At 35.4% G+C, this 16925-nt stretch overlaps 1 protein-coding gene across 1 annotated transcript in view; it reads right to left on the reverse strand.

The window, feature by feature from the left end:
• Positions 1–16925, reverse strand: part of Prp18 (pre-mRNA processing factor 18) — a 118708-nt gene that overhangs the window by 85422 nt on the left and 16361 nt on the right. The window lies entirely within an intron of this gene.

Raw genomic sequence — 16925 nt, forward strand, 5'->3', positions numbered from 1 at the left:
GCTTAGGACAATACTATATCATAATTGCACCTACTTCAGGGTTAAAGAATAATAAGATGTACAGATGTAATACAGTATTTAATTAATGTTGAAATTTCTTCCACTTGGGTTATACAATAAATTAAAGATACCAAGAAATTATATTCTTGGTTTTCATCCTTTACCCAAGTGTAAACAAACAAAGTCTGTGAATGAAGTAACTTTATAACTAGGCAACTGGTATACAGAAGCTGATTCGATATATGTCATCAGTGAGAGCCAGACCAAGAACTGAAGAAGAAGCATGAATATGGAAATATGAAGAAGTCATATTTCCTTATAGAAATAGCTAAAAGGTATCACACCTTATTATTAAGCAACTCTGGATTAGAGATAGATGTTGAAAGTTTTTTCACTTGCTTATACTATAAATTAGAGATGCCAATAAATAATATTCTTGATTTCATCCTTTATCCATAAACAAACAAAGTTTGCACATGAAGTAACTTCATGTGTACACTTTGTTTGCTTACACTTGGATAAAGGATGAAACCAAGAACATAATTTCTTAGCATCTTTAATTTATAATATAAAATAAAAAAAAATCAGCTAATGCACTAACGCCTTTTCATTCCCATATAGGGAGTAGGAAGCTGTTATAGCCCTATCTAACTTTTGGAGACTGCGTGGGCAGTTCAATCTCTACTGGTAGCCAATCAGAGATAGCAAGGCCATCACTAATTACACAGTGAAGACATGGCTCAACAAGTGCTGCCATCTTGTAGTCCCTAACACAATACTTTAATGTCTGAAATAGTATGGGTTCTATGGTCAATTTTCTTGAGTTTATGAGATGAAAAACCCGAGTTTCCGGGAGAAAAAACCTTTTTGTCCACGCCAGACATCGACTAACTCAGGAACTGGTCGAAAAAAAGGCTTAGTAAAAGTTCCTCTAGTCAGCAACTAGACTTGAACTTGAAGTCTATCTTCAGGCAGTTTAGTGCTGAGGAGTGCAAACACCATTTCCACTGAGCTACACAGGCTTTATAATATAACCAAATGGTTATAATATAACCACTTTCAACAGTTATTTACATTTCCTGGATCATAGCAAGACTATGCTATATATTTAAGATTCCAGCTCTTTTCTTAACCACACACATCAACAGAATCAACAACACTGCTTTCTTGATCACCATGTGAAGAGCACACAACTCTTTTGAGATCATCAGCAATGCCTACCACCACCACCACTACCTAAGCTTGTATTTTCTGTCAACTGTCACACTGATGCAAATAATCTGAGGAACAACCTATTTTATCATGGCCACAAGCTTTGTTTCTTTATTCCCAATACTCTCCCTCCATACTCATAAATAAACATAACAGCTTGTCCCTAATCCTAAGAAATTTCTTTTCCACAGTTCTTTACTCTTGACCACATGACATTTCACTTTGCTGCTCCCACTGAGAGCAATTCCTAAAAAAATCTTATCTTAATTCCTAGTTTCTGCCATTTCCTTTAATAAATTAGTTTAATCCTTTATCCAAGTGTAAGCAAACAAAGTTTGCGTCTGAAAATATCTTCAGGACTGGGGTAAGGTAGTGCAACACCAGGCAGCTCCGAGCACAGGTGGACCAAGCTCTCATCACTCCTTGTCTCAGTATCTCCCATAATGCAAAGCACATCTCCTTGCAGACATGTATACTGCTATGCATTGAGGGAAGGGCCACTACCCAACTTTTGAGATCATCAGCAATGCCTACCATCACCACCTAAACTTGTATTTTCTGTCAACTATATCACACTGATGCAAATAATCTGAGGAACAACCTATTTTATCATGGGTAGTGGCTCTTCCTTTGATGCATAGCAGTATACATGTCCGGAAGGAGATGTGCTTTGCATTATGGGAGATACTGAGACAAGGAGTGATGAGAGCTCGGTCCACCTTTGCTCGGAGTTGTCTGGTGTTGCACTACCTTATCCCAGTCCTGAAGATATTTTCAGGCGCAAACTTTGTTTGCTTACACTTGGATAAAGGATTAAACTAAATTTATTATAGTCTAACCAAGTGAAAAATAAACTTCCAACACCATTTCCTTCAAAGTGGCCCATCCCCCTTCAGGCATGTATACAGCAATTCCAGCAGCTTTTTCATAATTCGATGCATCCCTGGAAGTCCTCACATGTAACTGTGATGAGCACCTCCTGCGATTCTACTTGGATCTCCTCAATCTTGTCAAAACGATGCCCTTTCAGCTGGAATTTCATCTTGTGGAACAAAAAATAATCACAGGGGCAAGGTCAGGAAAATAGTGGGAAGAATGACTACTGTGTTTTTGAAAGCCAGAAACTAGGAAGTATTGTCATGGTGGAAAACCCAGTCATTGTTCATCCATTTGTCTGGACATTTGTACCAAATGTGGTCAAATTCCTTGTGGACAATGACTTGCATGTAAAAAAAAAAAAAAATCAACACTGACTTAACATTGCTGCAAACTTAATATGCTTCTTCAGCATTTTTTTTTTTGAGCTTGAAGCAAAATTTGATGCAGATTCTTTGCTCCTTAAAATCTGCCATTTCATTTGGAGAAAAAAATTCTTAGGTTACAAAAATGCAAGTAACCTAAGAATGCAGCCTTTCAACTTGCCAGCTGTTGGCATACCGATTCTCAAAGATAACTGACCACCTCCTTATAGCAGCAGAAGGCCATACTACAACCAGTTCATGAATGTTATTCCAATCCCCCAAACTTTCAGGTTGCACCTTGTATGCACATTGTTTCTCCTCTTAAGACCAGTCTATCCAGCCTCATACTGCTGATGAAGATGTCCAAATTTTTAGCACTTTCTTTCTTTCTTGCCCTTCAAATTTATCCCATACAAACAAGGCTTCTCTTCCTAGCTATCTCATTCTTAACCATTACTCTTCTACTGAACTCTACCATCATATCTTGGCAATATACTCAACTTTACTTTCCATATTCTGTTTCACCCTAATACTACTCAAATCTAAAACTACTTCATTCATACTCTCTCTCACAGATCATTAATTCCAATCAACAGTCACTTTTTTGGCACTTCACTCCACAGCGACAGGTACTCCCCCCCCCCCGACTAAAAAAAAACATATCTGTTCTGTTTGAATCTCATATCTCTTTTACTATTCTTAGCTCTCTGCCCCTCTTCTCTTTATATTTCAAGAACTAATCTTTCATCTAAAGAATAATGCACTAAAATAATATAAACTAAGATAACCATCGAACAACAAATTATACGATAATCAGTAATTAATTTTCGAAGTACTTTTATTTCATTAAAGTTAATTACTGTGGTTATTGTGTAATTTGTTGTTTATAGTTATGCCACAGGTAGAGATAACCATCATTCATTTGTGTAATTCTTTTAAATCATGTAACAAAAAATGAGTATCTCATCACATCATCAGAGTGAACAAACACACAAAATGGAATGAACAGTTACTATCATAAAGCAAAGATGAAATGACAAACATTACAGAGTACTTCCTTTCTACTACCTTTTCACTAGTCACTACAAGAAACTTGTGAGAAACTAAACAACACAGCTATAAACAAACTTAGCCAATTAAAAAAAAAAAAGTAATGGAGCATAATCTTGTTACAGATGTTAATGTGGATGTACAGAAAAGATTTAAATATGAAAATGAATTAAATTAAAAAATTATGATCAGCAGCACAGTGGCCAACCAAGAAGTATGATGATACAGAAATATCTGCAAGAGTACGTAAGCATAAAAAATCATGTAAATCAGTGAAAAAACTGTTGTAAAACTCAATGTAGCTTGGAAATACCAAAGCGCTTTACATCGATTTTTACAAAAATAACCTTGTATGTCTCTATATATTTTATGCTAAATATTAATGTAAATAAACCTATGAGAATTGACTGTTCTTACTGCTTTAACAAAAATTTCTAGAATGTCAAAAACAAAGGCAATGCTTTGCCACCGGAACTTTGTATAATAGCTCTATAAAAGGGCATAAGAACGTTGTTTGCGAGCTCTGCGTATAAACACCTTCAAAGTCAGTGTCAAAGAGATCCACAAGGTTCAGACAAGTTTCTGCTGCACAACAAGATAGAATTAAAGGAGTGCATGGAGGAGAAGAAAGAACAGGTCGGTCTTAACAGAAGATCAAGGAGTCGTGCCGAATTCTTCAAGGGTTACAACCCTTTATGCAAGGTCCCGGAGAACGTGAAATAAAAAGGGACTGAGCCAAACATCGGAGATTATCAGAGTTGGCAGTTAGAGGCAAAAGTTCCAGGAGTAGGATCCAGAGGACCGGATGTTACGGCAAGCCCACACCAGAGGAGAAGAATGGGAATGACGAGAGAATGATGGTCGGATGTCTTTTTGCCACGGGAGGTTAACCGAAGCCAAAAGCCACAGAGCGATCTTCAAGCCCCGTATGCTGAAACCTCTTGCCTGAGCTTTTCAAGTACCGAAAAATTGCAGTTCAAAGCCCGCCAATATCCCGATGAAATGTCCCCTAAAGCAAGACTCTCCAGACAGAAGCCTAAGGCCCGAGATGAAAGGAAAAGCATAGGGACTTTAGTGCAGGAACTCTGGATGAGTGTGCGACGACACAGAGCCTCTGGAAGTTTGTTCCATCTTTTGTTGTACATTCCTTTGTACAACATTTGATTTGTGTCTATAAGAGAGTTCTCTGATTTGGTAATAATTGGCATAAGATTTGTGAAATAACTTAGCATAGTTAGCTAACCTCTTTTTGAGTAAATTAGAGTTTCAATAATTTGATTTAATAAGCAGAGAAGTAATTGAGTAATTATATTGAATACTTATTTAGTATTGAAAGGGAAAGTTTGTTTTTTTTATGCTAAAAGTCTAACGGATAAGTAGAGAGAGTAACCTCCCTATCATTTAATTAATGTACTTTGTTATTAATGTAAATAAATGTGTTTTAATTATATGTCAATAGAGTGCAGCCTGATCTTTTATTTTACAATGCACTGTTCCTAAATAAACTTGGATATGTGAGGGGGAAACAACTAAGGCATTAAAGTGCAGTTTAAGTACTTCAGAACCACGACTGTTTATGAACTTTATCGAAGGCATTTATGTTAGTGAGAGAGAGATCTACCGGACGTTTTACTGAGTCTTATGTCGATATAGAAATACTGGTGGCGTAGTCTTAACAAATAAATTTTCCAGTGTTTATAAGCATATGACTAGTAAATACGAAAGGTGGATAAACATGCTATGCAATAGAATAAGTAAGAAAGGTTACGAAAGCAAAAGCGCACTGCTATAAAGAATAAAGAAGATATTACAATATAGGAAAGCAGCTTTCGTTACAATAACACATTAATTAGACCTCATTCGTTACAATGGCGCAGCCGACAGCCATCGTTACACTGTCACAAGAAACTAAACTAGGGCGAGTTCCATTAGATAGATTCTTTCATCTAATTATTTTCACCTATACATAGGCAGCTTGAAAAACATATGTTCAGTGATGAAGCAGTGTTTCACCATAATGGATTCAGTGAAGAGACATAGTTCATGACATTAGTCCAATGAAACCCCACATGGGCACAGAAAGACATGTAAAACATGATCCAAGAATCACAGTATGGGCTGCTATTTTGTGTTTACCCCACCCCACACACACACTTGTGTGTGTGGGGGGGGGGATAAATTATTGTTTCGTATTTCTTTCCCAACACTTTAACAGGTGAAATCTATCTTCACATGCTGCAAACATTTCTAATATCTGAATCGGATGAGAACCCATTGGCAGAACAAGCAGCTATGTTGTTTTAGCAAGATTGGGTTCCACCACATTTTTCAATTAGTATCCAGAATTTTTTTTACAAGAAATGTCTTAAGGGAAATGTATTGGACAACATGGGACCCATTGAATGCCCACCAAAGTCACCGGAATCATCGAACTCCTTTGGATTTTTTTCTTATGGATTGACACAAGTAAATAACCGACTTATGTCAATTGACCAAGAACAATAAGACGATCTAAGGGAGGCCACCACAATAGAATTTGGGAACATGGGAGAACAAAGAAAATGCTACTATTGCATCAAATGAGTAAGGAAGTGTTTAGAAGAAAATGGCATCCAATTCAAACATGTAATGTAATTTATATAATGAACTGTCAATGGAGCCTGATTTTTGATCTTGATATTGATATTGATTTTGATCCTATATTGATCCTATGGAACAATATGAAAATTCTTCGAAGAATTTTCATATTGTTCCATAGGATCATTTGGCTGGTAGAAACACCATGTTCTGCAAGAACAGATTTCTCATATTGGAGAAGACAGATGTAATCCATATAATGTGATTGTCGGATGTCTACAGTATAATCTGTCTGGCAAAAACAAGAGAGAAAAAAAAATTGTTTACTGGTTTGAAAATTGCCAGGAATTCGATTTTTTTTTTAAAAATTTTCAAGAAATACAATTTGCATAAGGAATAGAAATTCTCTTGATAGCTAATAATGAACTATTGGTACTAAGGAGAATAATTATCCAAGATGTGTTACAAATTGGATGGAAAGTACCTACTGAGCATTATGTTGTCATTAATACATTATAATTCTAGTCTGAGAGAGTAAGTACTCAGAAGAGCAGAGAGGACATAGTCCTGAAGAATATATCTTCCTGGCTTCTTATAAACAGAAAAGCCAAGAGGATTTTTCTGTTCATAAGAAGTCAATCTAGGAAAGGAAGGATTTCATTATTTTCTTTTTCTAACAAATATTTTCTTTGAAGAAAAAGGTTACTGATTTTAAGTAAAAATATACCTAATTCTTCATGCGAGTATGAACAAAACAAGGAAGTGACAGTAGAGAAGAGTTGTTCTTCCAAGTAGTCTATGAAATAATTGGATAACAGGTAAAAAAGGGGAAAACCCATTGCACAACCTTCCACTTGTACAGATTACCTTGCCATGAAAATTATCCACAGTGCACACCGCGAAGTCAAATAATTTAAGGATGTCAGCTAGAGAGAGAGAGAGAGAGAGATTCCAAGAGAGAGAGAGAGAGTAGATGAATAGTTATATTTAACTGTTAATCTCCTCTCTCTCTATATATATATATATACACACACTGAGTCTCTATACAGGTACCTTGATTAACGTGATTAATTAATCCCTCGATGTTACTGCGTATATCAAAATTGTGTTAATCAAATATAATAATCAATGGTAAAAATTACAATTCGTCCATGATTGATTACTGTATTAATATTTGTTTTATATGGTACTCTTTTAGGAAAGATGCAAAGTAAATGGTTAATAAATGCTTGTGCCTATATTAGTTTACTGCAATTTTTTTTATCAAAAAAAGTTATCAAGAGTTTTGAACAGTTTTAGTTTATTTCTAATCAGCATAAATTCAATGATAACAACAAAATGACTCTCCAGACATCGGCAAACAAGGATTCTACAATTAACATCTTGATCTATATCAATTACGTGCTGCTTAAACAACTCTAAACTGCGAAATATTCCATCCAGTTCTTTGATTGTTATCTCCTTTGGAACCTCATCTTCAAATTCCATTTGTTCGTTTTCTTCACGTGCACGTTGTTTTTCAATTTCAAGATTGCTGTTACTGAAATCTTTTGAATCCAATAATTCTTTAACATCTTCTGCATGAACACCATCAAAACCAAGGTTCACCAACTGCAATGATTTCTTCAACCATGTTGTTCACAGGATTCTGAAAAGCACCTAAGTCATTAGGGCATTCTGGCAAAAGGTTTTTCCAAACAACTCTCATGCAGCTAGAAGACACTTGCTCCCACAAGTAATGAATGTGTTCAATTGTGTGTTTAATGTTAATATTTTTCCAAAATTCTTGGATCTCAATTGCATTTCTCTCGTTGTTATTTCTATTGCCTTTGAGAATGTCTTTTTAAGAAAATAGGCTTCAAAAGTTGCAATGACGCCCATGTCCATGGGTTGTAGCAATGATGTATTTCATAGAAAAAAATAAAACTTTCACATTCTCACACAGATCATTAAGAGAATTTGTATGACCAGGTGCATTATCTAAAAGCAAAAGAGCATTGAAAGCTAAGTTATTTCTTGTGAGAGAAATGATGTCAGCATGCTCATGACTTTCTTTCTCTTTTCTCTCGGTCAGGAAACACTCCTTGAGGCTAGAATGTTTTTGTGTGGTAAATTTAAAGGTGCATTAATTAAAACTCTTGCCGCATAAATAAAGGATTTGTTGCAACTGGTTTCGTTGAGTTAATCAAATCCCACGTTAAGCAAGGGATACCTGTCTATAATGATGAATATATACCGAGAACTAAGCAAGATGATTGATACAATCAACCATTGGCTGAAAAAGGAACACTCAGCTTTTATTTATTTTTCTTAATGTTAATGCCAGAACACCTAGATATGAATTGCCAAAAATACATAAAATGGGTATTCCTTTGTGTTGATTACACATTATTCTACTTATAATCTGTCAATTTTTTTATCTAACCTGTTTAACAATGTAACCAGAAAATCACTGAACAATCAAAATCGGAGAAAATTCATTTTGAAGTGAAAGAACCCTCTACCTTTGCAACTCTGCCATTATGATGAACTTTAAAATTATTTCCCTCTTCCATGACATTCTATTAGGTATCACTGTTCATCTACTATCTCTAAGTTGTAGATAAATAGTAATACCTAATGGAATTAGTGATACCTAATACTGTGCACTCTGTATACTTTGCATGGTAAGGTAATTTCTATAAGCAAGCAGAGGGTCAACACCATGGGATTTCCCTTTTCACCACTGATATCCAATTATTTTATGGAACACTTGGAAAAACAACTCTTCCTTACTATCACTTCTTATCTCTTCACTTGATTTCTTTATGTTGATGATGTGTTTCCTACTGGGCCATTTAAATGAAGAATTACATAAAAGTATAATTTTTGACCACAAAACTAATGTAATAAAAATAACTAACACTGGGTTTATTGGTCATAAAGATTTGATACTACTGTTTTTTTATACTAGTTTTTGCCACGTAAACTGGTGGCTTCATCTGAGTTTGGATGAACATACAAATATAAATATGCAACCAGCTTTGATTATGAATCCAAACATTACTAAAAAAATATTGAATACGTAGGAACCATTACATGAGTAGAATAGAAACATGTGGAGCATAGATGCTGCCGAATGGTCAGTCATTGCTTAGCAGGTGCATCTGATAGCTAGCAGAGAAATTAAACTCTGATGTGTTTAGAGATCTCATGAGTGACTTCCAAATGTTGCACAGAATCATCCCTTGGCTTCTGTTTAGGGTACTTTTTAAGTGGATTACCACTGTAGCCTCTTTTATGTTGAAGGAGATATAGTCTTCTATGTATTGCATGGAGCTCTTATTCCCATTCAATGTTGTGATGAGTGTTGGAGAAATGGAATGCCAACCCTGAGCTGTCCTCTCTGTTGTTGACTTTTCTAATATGTTCCTTTTGCCTTATTTCTAAACTTCTCAAAGTTTGTCCTATGTAATTAAGACCACAAGAACATGGGATGTTGCATGTTTGTTGAAAGAGTTATGGTCTTGGATGAGCGTAACAGATTTCGTATTGTCATAATTGGTTTGAAGGCTACTCTAATGTCATGAGATTAGCAATTTTTTGTGTAAGTTTGCCAACAAAAGGGATGGAAATTGAAGTTCTGTAATGAATATCATGGATTTGTTGTAGAGAAAGAATAGAGATCAGTATTCTTTTTTTTTTGTTATTTTTTTAGAATATCTATTGCTGATCAATAGTTGGAGAATAGAATGTAATTCTTCTGTTAAAGTTCCTTCATCTCTTATAATAGAGATTGCTCTCTCTTTCAGTGTATGTACAATGCCCAATTTTTGTGAAATATCATGTAACAAAGAGAAATGTAGATAACGACATGTGTGGATCAACTTACAGTATACACTAAGAAAAATACCTTTGTCTGCTTGTTTTGTAATTAAAATGTCTAGAAAAGGTAATTTTCCTTCATTCTCAAGTTCTAAAGTGAATTTGATTTTATGGTAGAAGTAGTTAATAGATGTCAATTTTAATTATAAAACAAGCAGACAAAGGCATTTCTCTTAGTGTGTACTGCAAGCTGACTCACACAGGTCATTATCAACATTTCTCCTCATTACATCATATTTCACAAAAATTGGGCATTGTACATATGCTGAAAAAAGAGGGCGATCTCTATTATAAGAGATGAAGGAACATTAACAGAAGAATTACATTCTATTTCCAACTACTGATCAGCAATCGATATCCTAAAAAAAATAGCAAAATGAATACTATTCTCTAATCCCTCTCTACAACAAATCCATGACATTTATTTCAGAACTGACTGTAGACATCTGACAATCAAAACATCAATCTTCCCCAAACTTAGGAATCTGGTCTTGCAGAACATGGATGTTGCAACTAACCACAATATCCTATGACAGAACATGAAAAATTCTTTACATAAGCCCTTCAAATCTGAGACTCTTCAAAGAAGCCTCTAAGTTCTTTGAAGTACATACGCACATATATATATGCACTCTTGTATGCAGATACATGTGTGTATTACATTCATATGTTGATTTATTCTTTTTTTTTTTTACATAGTAATTTAATTTCTAATTTACTTAATTTTTCTGTTTAAACCTTCTCTGTACATACACTTATAACTTTATGTCCCTGTAACAAGTCTTACACCACACTATCTATTGGATGTTTGTTTGTGGCTGTGTCAATAAATGTTTAGTTTCCCACAGGTTCCTAACAGTATGTATTATGTGACTAGTGAGAGCAGCAGAAAGAAAACACAAGGGTGTGCTGAAAAGTTGTGATAATCATCATGAAGGTTATATTAGACCTTCATGGTGATTACAACCCCCCCACACACACACACCTGTATAACATCTGTTGTCATTACTGAGATAAAGAGCCAAAAAGGCTTCACTTCAGCAATGCAAAATTATACAAATTAAGTGGATATTGAATCCAACATTATTTCAAAACCGAATAGAGACTCTAAGATAAGAATTCTAAGAGTTTCATGCCAACTATATAGAAATTATAAAAGTTTCGGCAGATCCAAGCGTGAGCCAACACCTGGTTCAGGCTAGGGCAAACTCGTAGTAAAGGTGGAGTAAGTTCTGATCACTATCCTTAGTATTTTCCATAATGTAAAGCATATCTCCTTACGGACATGTATGATGCCATACATTATGGAAGGAGGGTCACTATCCAGACCGGTTCGACCTTTTTTGAGGTCTCATCAGTGAGTAGGTAGACCCAGAGGTAAATACTGAGGTTGAAGTGATGCAGAAGTTATAACATCTGTGTATATATACACACTACCCTGCTAAAAGTATATAGACACCCCCTAGATATAATGCACTGACCTACCATAAAACACTGCACAGGATTTGCTATAAAAGGAAGGTAACAGGCAAACCTAAGAACCAGTTTTGCAGAACACAGATCATTTAACTGACATGTCAGTTAAATGATCTGGAATGAAGCATGATCATTGAGTGCTGTATAAGGAACAAATCCATCCATGACATCAGTGTTCTGACCAGGCATCCACAAACCACTGCACATGAAATTGTACAGAAATACAAGAAACAAGGTGCTACAATGATTGCAACACAATCAGGAAGACCTCACATCCTTTTGGACTGTAACAAATGGGTCATTGCCTGAGAGGTCATGAAGACTCATAGGATCACTCTTCAGGCCATCACAGTTGCTGCCTCCTAGTGTGGCCTGTCAACATAAACAGTGCAGCATGCTCTTCATGAGATGAGGTTTTTTGGGCCGGCTGCAAAGAGGAGGCAAGTGTTCAGTGGCATCTGCACTAGCATCAAGAGCATCAGCACTGAACTATTGAGCAAAAGTGATGTGGAGTGATAAGAGTTGCTTTACTTTCCACCAATCAGATGGACATGTGTGAGCCTGGAGTGCCCTCATGAAAGATATGACCAAGACTGTCTCCCATCCACAGCAAAGGAATGTGGTGGTGAAGTCATGGTATGGGCAATGTTCTGTCCTGCAGGTGTAGGGCCCATATGTTGTGTGGGCATGAGACTCTGCCTCCAGGTACCAGGTGCTGGCTAACCATCTTCCTGGAGAGAGATTGCAACTGATTGTTTCTTTCAATGTCTTGAATGCTTCAGCAGAAAAAGAATTTAAAAGAATACAATGCAAGCACATTAAAAAAAGTGAAAGTTTAAAAAAGAAGTCAGCTTCCAAACCTCAACAGCCTCTCAACATGGTAATAAACCTGTCATCCCTTACCCTGAAGCAATCAGCACAAAGTTTTGGCCACAACTTTGAGTAGCACTGAAAAAGATCCCTCCTGAAGGAATAATGATACAGGTAGAATGTGGTATCTGCAACCTTCCCAACAATATCAGTCTGGATGTAGCCAGTGTTCTGACCCAAGTCAAACCACCAAAAAGCAACCTCACAAAAGAAGAATTCAAAGCTCTGCAAGAAATGAAAAACAGTAAAATAATAATTAAGCGGATATGGGAAATGCCACTGTGGTTCTAAACCAAACAGACTATAACAATCAATTGGCCTCTGGAAGTGACTAACAGACTTAAACCTTTTAACTCTAGACCCCTCTCCCCCCAAATATATGGACTACCAAAAATTCATAAGCAGAATGTACCATTATGTCCCATTGTGGATGGCACTGATTCACCCACATCCAAATTAGCCAAAGTACTCACACAATATACTGGCAACACACTTTCACACATAAAAAACTCAGCCCACTTTAAGAAAAACCTCTCACTCCAACACACTGACATAATGGTCAGTTTTGATGTCTCCTCCTTATTCACCAATGTCCCACTCAAAGGTACCTTAGATCTCATTCAAGCCATATTTCCTTCCGATATCTCAGCCCTATTTCAGTTCACCAAGAACTCAAGCTATTTCGTTTTGCAAAGAAAATTCTACAAACAGATAGAGGGGACAGCCATGGGTTCTCCACTCTCTTGATGTGTTTGCTATTTGGCCACATGGCCTGGATATACTCAAACAATCAACACCTCAGGATACAGTTTACCTTGGAAAAGGAAAACAACAACAGTATCCCTTTCCTAGACACTCTGATTACATGCCAGCTTTTTTTTTTTTTTTTTTTTTTTTTAATGTTGGGCCTATATACAGGAGGTTGGCTGGTCAATCGATAGTACATTAGTACTGTATATGGGTGATGGGTTGTGAAAGGAGAAACTTGTTTACATTTGATTTGAATGCCTGTATATTGAATTCCTTGGGAAATACGTCAAGGGGAAGACTGTTCCACAGTATTGTAGTAGCAGGGATGAATGAGGAGGAGAAGAAGCTTCTTCTGTGGGTTTCGAGGTGTACTGTGTACTGTAAAAGGATGTTGGGCGGTAGCTGTAAGTGTTCCAATGGGCTTGGAACAGGGTGGGAGAATTATTGATGCTGTTTCAGATGAACCTTTCCCGTGAAAGTATAGAATATACAGATTGCAGAGACCAAGCGTTTATGTGAAAGTGGGGGGAGCGAGTAGGTGAGGGATGGGTCATTTATTAGTCTAATTGCTCTCTTCTGTATTGAGTCAAGCATTTTGAAGGAGCTTTTTGGAGTCCCACTCCAGATGTGAGAGCAGTATTCGAGAGCTGGGTGGATTTGTGACTTGTATAGTGTTAACAGCTGTTTAGCTTGATGGTCCCTGACTTTCTGTTCATAGAAAATCTAAACATACAGGTCGATACATTCACCAGCAGTCTCCCAACAATATGAAATTATAAAAACCCTATATAACAGGGGGAAATTAATCAGTTCAGATAACAATGCCCCAACTACGGAACTTAACCATATCCTTAACCTTCTTAGCTAACAAGCTACAACCCCCAAAAAATATTAAAACCAATTAACCACAGCCTCCCTTCCACTTCATAACAGAGATTATTCTAAATCTATCACCATTACTTATATTCGAGATACATCTGAAAAACAAAAATCTTGAGAAAATATGACCTCACAACTAGTTACAAACCACATAAGAAATTGGTATCTCTTATCCACTCCACCAAAGACCAGCTACTTCCTCTAGACCAGGGGTCGGGAACCGGCAGCTCTTGGCTGAACAAAGTGCAGCTCTTTTATATTGAATTAAAAGATACATAATTAATACAAACAACTAAATATTGTTTTTTGATACGGCCTATTCGTGGCGCTAGATACTATGCATGTGACGCATGTTACGTACGCATGAAATTTTATGACATGAACAACTGACAACTACGTTACATTTGAAATACTGCTAAATGTTAACCCTGCCTAAGGTAACTAGCGCCATGGCGAAAATTTGAACTAATTGATCAGCTATCGTGTATAACACCATGATTTTTAGATACATACGGATTTTAACTGTCAAAATAAATACTCTGTTAGTTGACTTATTTATTGTGGTACTAAACTGGTGTTTAATTTGGTGTCAGGTAATGTTATGCACAAATTAATTTTTATGATGTTATTATGTTGAATTTGTGTTTTTACTTGCAGGTAAATTTGTGATAATAACCCTCCTAATATGAGTTCAAGAAAAAGAAAAATAATAGAAGAAAACTGAAGATTCAATAAAATGTGGATAGAGAAATTTGCATTTATAGAAGTAAATGGAAATCCGCAATGTTTAATTTGCTATCTACAACTTCAAAATAACAAATCAAGTAATGTCGAATGACATTTTCGAGGAAAACATTTACACTTCAGTAAAAAATATCCTGAGGGTGATAATAGAAAAAAAGCTATTGAAGAATTACAAAAGAAAACACTGCTTCAGCAAAGAAATTTGTCAACTTGGACGAAATCTTTGTCGAATACTACAGAAGCAAGTTTTTGTTATCCCTTGAAATAGCAAAAGCAGGAAAACCTTTTACCGATGGTGAATTTCTAAAAAATTGCATGTATAATGTCTCTGAAATTCTATTTAAGGATATGAAAAATAAGGACGAGATACATAAAAAAATTAAAGATTTACCTCTTTCAGCTGGAACTGTCAAGGAAAAATAAGGGGTTTGCTAAATTATTCTCCACTCATATTCCACATGGAGTTATTTCATTTCATTGCATTTTGCATCAAGAAGCTTTAGTTTCAAATTCTTTGGGATTATTACCACAAATAAAAAGAATGATAGATGTTGTTGTGCCAATGATCAATTTCATCCAATTTCAGGCATTGAATCGCAGACTTTTTGACACATTTTTAGAGGGACTAGGTAGTCAACATAAATATTTAGTGACATTTACATCTGTACAATGGTTATCAAGAGGAAAAGCATTAAAACATTTTTTTCAGTGTTTAAAAGAAGTAATAGTTTTTTTAACCACTAAAAATTATAATGTAAATCATGTGGAACTTCTCAGTAATCCCGAATGGATACAAAATTTTTGTTTTTTTGCTTGATATGACAGAACATTTTAATAAGCTAAATTTGAAGTTGCAAGGGAAGGGAAACATAGCCTTACAATTACTAAAGGAAGTCCTTACCTTTGAACAGAAACTAAGAGTGTTTTTCAAAGATGTTACTGAAGAAAAATTTATATATTTTGAAAATCTAAAAAATTATAGATTGAATTTAAATCAAGAAAAAGTTGATTGCAAAATATTCGCTGAAATGATTACTGTAATTTTAGATTCTTTTACGGGCAGATTTCAGGATTTTAAAAAACATCAGGAGATGATGAAATTTATATTACATCCTTTAAAAATTCAAATTTAAAACAAATAGATATTGAAGTTTTTCCTGTAATATCAATTGCAGAACTACAAATAGAGCTTCTAGAAATTCAGAATAAAAGCATCTGGGTACAAAAACTTCAGGAAATGGTAGCACAAATTAAAGAAAATGAGGAAACTATGGAAGAAACACCACAGGAAATTATATTTAAATATTGGAATTCTTTCCCAACTAATTATTCAAATGCCAGGCAACTTGCTTTTGGGGTTTTGACTCTTTTTTGGTTCAACGTACAATTGCGAACAATTTTTCTCTTCAATGAATTACATTAAAAATAAATATAGAAACAAATTGCCTGATGAAAGTTTGAAAGCCGAATTACTATTCAAGTTTCCCACATACAATCCAGATTTAAGTAAATTGGCTGAGAAGATGCAAAATCAAGTCTCATTAGTGAATTTTAAATTAAAACAATCAATTATCTATTAAAATACATATTATATTTTTGTTCAGACTAATTCTTTTTGCAATACAAATTCTGACTTTACTTAAATATAAAGAGCCAACAGGCTTCATTTCGGCGATATAAACATTATTTAAATTAAGGGGATATTAGATCCCACGTTTTAAAACCGAATAAGAAACTCAAAGATTGGAATCAGAGAGTTTCATGCCGAATATAGTATATTCGGCATTATAGTATATTAGTATATACAAAACTATAAAAGTATCAGCGAATACTAGCGTGAGCCAATGCAAGTAGTCCTAGAACGTAGTACAAACACGGGCAACTCGTTGCGAAGGTGGGTAAAGTTCTGATCGCTATTCTTGGTATTTTCCATAATGTAAAAACACATTTCCTAGGAAATGTATGCTGTTATTACATTATGGAGGGAGGTCACTACCCAGACCGGTTTCAGCCTTTATTGAGGTTTCATCAGCGAGTAGCTAGACCAAATTAATACCAAAGGATATAGCGAAAAGAACTTATATACTCTGCTATACGAGTTGTCCAAAAGGTGCACCCATTAAGTTACTTAAATATAAAGAGCCAACAGGCTTCATTTTGGCGATATAAACATTATTTAAATTAAGGGGATATTAGATCCCACATTGTTTTAAAACCGAATAAGAAACTCAAAGATTGGAATCAGAGAGTTGTTTCATGCCG

Source organism: Typopeltis vanoorti, chromosome 1 (genome assembly GCF_054136105.1).
Source record: "Typopeltis vanoorti isolate ZY-2024b chromosome 1, IOZ_Tvanoo_1.0, whole genome shotgun sequence".
In the NCBI taxonomy this organism is placed as follows: domain Eukaryota; kingdom Metazoa; phylum Arthropoda; class Arachnida; order Uropygi; family Thelyphonidae; genus Typopeltis; species Typopeltis vanoorti.